General features: G+C 42.0%; 1 pseudogene; it reads left to right on the top strand.

Annotated features, from left to right (window-relative positions):
* The first annotated feature begins 3,356 nt into the window (after positions 1 to 3,356).
* Positions 3,357 to 4,104, top strand: LOC123255890 (annotated as a pseudogene).
* Positions 4,105 to 4,109: the final 5 nt, after the last annotated feature.

Here is a 4,109-nt window from a genome sequence, read left to right as displayed (position 1 = left end):
TGCCCCAAACTTGCTCTATTTCTTTTTAGCTGGCTTCGGAGCTACAGGTGTTGTGTGTGGAGGGGGTGGGGGTGGGGTGGTTACTCAGCCCGGGTTTCGTGAGGGCTGTTTCACCCTTTTATAGCATGGAAATGCCTCGATTCCACGTACCTTCCACGCTGTGCCCTGTTGTGGGGTTCCTCCGTTCGTCTGGACTTGTTTTTATGTCCCCTTGAGGAGTTTTGTGTGTTTTGGTCAGGAGAGGTTAAGAGCTGCTTCTTACTCTGCCGCCATCTTAACCCGGAAGAGAGAGAGGCAACATTTTGATGTGAATTTGGTGGAACCAATGCTGTGGAGAGAGAGAGAGAGCAAAGTCTGAGCCTACTCTTCCCAGAGATGGAAATAGGATAGTTCAGAGTGTTATCCCAAAGTGTTAGCAAGGGAAATGTTTGTACCTTTGCCATTGTTCTATATTCAAAGTAAATACCCCTTAGCAAAAGCTAAGATAGAAGATGGACCTAGGGTATATGTTACTGTTACTGGCATGAAACAATGAGGGTGGATTAGGGCTCAAACAGCATTAGAGAAGGCACTCTCCCAAATCCCTCAGAGTACTCCCAGGAAACCCAAGGAGCAGATGTAGCAGGCCTCTTGGGAGTCTGGGACCCATTGACTATTACTGTAATTGAGTATCAAACTACCTATCAAAAACTATTTTCCTCACTTCCCACTTATGGATCACATTGGCTCTGCCTCTGTCTTTTTTTTTTTTTTCAACCCTTTGTACTTTGGTGTATTGTCTCATAGGTAGAAGATTGGTAAGGGTGGGCAATGGGGGTCAAGTGACTTGCCCAGAGTCACACAGCTGGGAAGTGGCTGAGGCCGGGTTTGAACCTAGGACCTCCTGTCTCTAGGCCTGGCTCTCACTCCACTGAGCTACCCAGCTGCCCCTCTGCCTCTGTCTTTTAAAAAAAAATTTTTTTTATTTTTTTCCAATCAGATGAAGAAACAGTTTTAAAAATTTTTATTGTCATGCAAAACCCAGTTAAGAGCACACTTATACACAACCCAAACCCCAAAATAAAACTATAAATACACTGATGGGAAAGATGATTCCAAGAGGTCCAAACAATTTTTTACATTCACTTTTTTAAAATTTCGAGATGAGGGCAGCTGGGTAGCTCAGTGAATTGAGAGCCAGGCCTAGAGACAGGAGGTCGTAGGTTCAAATCTGGCCTCAGACACTTCTTATCTCTGTGACCCTGGGCAAGTCACTTAACCTCCATTTCTCATCCTTACCACTCTTTTGCCACAGTACTGATTCTAAGATGGAAGGTAAGGATTTAAAAAAAATTTTTTTTTAATTCCAAATTCTCTTGGTCCCTCCTTTCTTTCCACCCTCCCTGAGATGGTAAGCAACCTGATATTGAATATGCATATGCAATTATGAGAAACATACTATCTCTGGGAAGAGTGCTGTAGTCTATTTTCAGTTCTGCCTCTACATTTATTAGCTGCAACTGCTGACAAATAATTTAACTTTCATTATCCTCAGTTTCTTCATTCAGAAAATGGTAATATGATACTGGCTGTCATTTCTATAGTGCTTTAAATTTTGCAAAGCTCTTTTTTGACTTGATTTGACACTGGAAGGAAGATGAAATTACCCCCATTTGACAGAAGTGAAAACTGAGGCTGAAAGAGGTGAAATGAACTGAGCAGGTTCACACAACTAGTAAGTGTCTCAGCAGGGATTTGAACTTAGATCTTTCTGATTCCAAGTCTAGCACTCTCCCCAGGATGCCTCTCAAGAATATATAATATGGGGGATCAGATAAGCGGCACAGTAAATAGAGCTCCAGGCCTGGAGAAAGAAGGACTTGGTTCAAATGTGACCTCAGACAATCTGGCCTCTGACACTTCTTATCTCTGTGACCCTGGGCAAGTCACTTAACCCTGTCAACTTTGAAAAACACAAAACCACTAATGGAGTCAGAAAGAACAAGTCTTTAATCAGAACAAGAGACAGTGCTCAAGATTTGGCTGCCACACAAAGTTAAGTGCTTAATATCACACTAAGCTAAAGCTCTGGGACTCTGGGAACAGTGCCTCAGGGGAAATGCACCCCAAGGATGTTTTTCCAAAGAGTAATAGAACTTAGAGGTCTTATATACCTTTTGGAAAAATAAAGGACCGGGTAGTAGGATTGATTAGCTTTACAATGGCCACAAAGGAATGAAGAGTCCAGGGCTGGATTAGTAGGGCGAGGCTGATGTTTTACAATGGATACAAAAAGATGCTTCTAGCCAGGAGTTGGGTGGGCCACCTGGGAAGGTCTCTGATACTATGGGAGAAATTTCTAAGACAAAAAGTGTACTTAAGATTTGATTATCCTAGGTTCAAGTCTGACCTCAGACACTTCCCAGCCTTGTGACCCTGGGCAAGTCACTTGACCCCCATTGCCTACCCTTACCACTCTTCTGACTGGGAGCCAATGCACAGTTTTGACTCCAAGATGGAAGGTAAGGGTTTAAAAAAAAATTATTGTTCAGTCAGTGACTAGATCAGTCTGGGATTTCCCTTAAGGTAAGTTTGCAAGAGACAGGGGCAAACTTGGGGTTCTAAAAAACACAGTTGACAGGGTCCATTATTGACCACACAAAAGAAAAAAGGGGTATGTGCCCAAGAAAGTTTGACCCTGTTACTAAAGGTAGGAAACAAGGGCCATAAGTATGGACAATTGGCATCTAGGGGCACCCCCATCTGCAGTGATGCATTGACAGTTAGCCAGAAGACAGGCACTCTGCCTTTGGCAAATTCTTAATAAAAATCTACCTCATTTCCCAAAGGCTTTCATGTCTTTCAAGTCTGGTGGGTCCTGATTTAGACTTCAGCATCCTCTTTCTTTAGAAGAAGTCTCCTTCGCATAGACAGGTTCTCAGAACAGTTTCATTGCTAGAAAAGAAAACATGAGAAATCTATAACCAAATTTTCTAATACGAACTGATTAATTCTTCATGTATTTGCTCACAATTACATATAGGACTATTATGTTGTCAGCCGAAGCATAATTCAGTAAATTTGAAATGTTATCAGTCCTTAAAAGGACTTGACACTGGCACTTAGAACAATATTAAAAGTAACCTCATTAGCTAGTTTTTTTAAACAATGTCTTATTTTTTTTCTGTTAAAATCCATTTATGCCAAATACAAATATATATGTTATACTTGCTCAAAAATAGTACATGCCAAAATAATTGTACAGTAAAACCAACATTAAGAAAGATATAAACTGAGACAGTAAAGCATTCCCCAGCTTTTAGCCCTCCTACACAGGCTTTCTGTTTCCAATTTCACCACCTATCCCCTCTGTAACAATGACAGAACAGGCCATCTCCTTTGCCAAGGACTTCTTGGCCAGTGGCATCACCAATGCTATTTCCAAGACCGAGGTGGCCCCCACCGAGAGAGTCAAGTTACTCTTGCAGGTGCAGCATGCAAGTAAACAAATTGCTGCAGATAAGCAGTACAAAGGCATTATGGACTAGATAGTCCGAATTCCTAAGGAACAAGGGATGCTTTCCTTCATCAGATATTTCCCCACCCAGGCTCTTAACTTTGCCTTTAAGGATAAGTATAAGCAGGTGTTTTGGGGAGGAGTGGACAAGCACACACAGTTTGGGAGGTATTTTGCTGATAATCTTGCTTCTCCTGATGTAGCTGGAGTCACTTCTTTCTGCTTTGTCTACCCTTTTGATTTTGAGAGAACCTGATTGGTAGCTGATATTGGGAAATCTGGCACTTAGAGAGAATTCAAAGGCTAGGAGACTGCCTTGTGAAAATCACCAAGTCTGATGGAATTTGGGGCTTATCTCAAGGTTTCAATGTCAGTGCAGGGTATTATTATCAATAGAGCAGCCTGCTCGGGAATCTACGATACAGCAAAAGGTATGCTTCCAGATCATAAGAACACTCGTATTGTGATCAGTTGGATGATTGCACAAATACTAACTGCTGTAGCAGGTGTGTTCTCCTATCCCTTTGATACAGTAAGGAATGATGATGCAGTCTTGGAGCAGAGGAGCTAATATCACATACACTGGGACAATTGACTGCTGGAGGAAGATTGC

This window comes from Gracilinanus agilis, unplaced genomic scaffold, assembly GCF_016433145.1.
Source record: "Gracilinanus agilis isolate LMUSP501 unplaced genomic scaffold, AgileGrace unplaced_scaffold53763, whole genome shotgun sequence".
Lineage (NCBI taxonomy): Eukaryota > Metazoa > Chordata > Mammalia > Didelphimorphia > Didelphidae > Gracilinanus > Gracilinanus agilis.
This window is presented reverse-complemented; position numbering and strand designations above follow the sequence as displayed.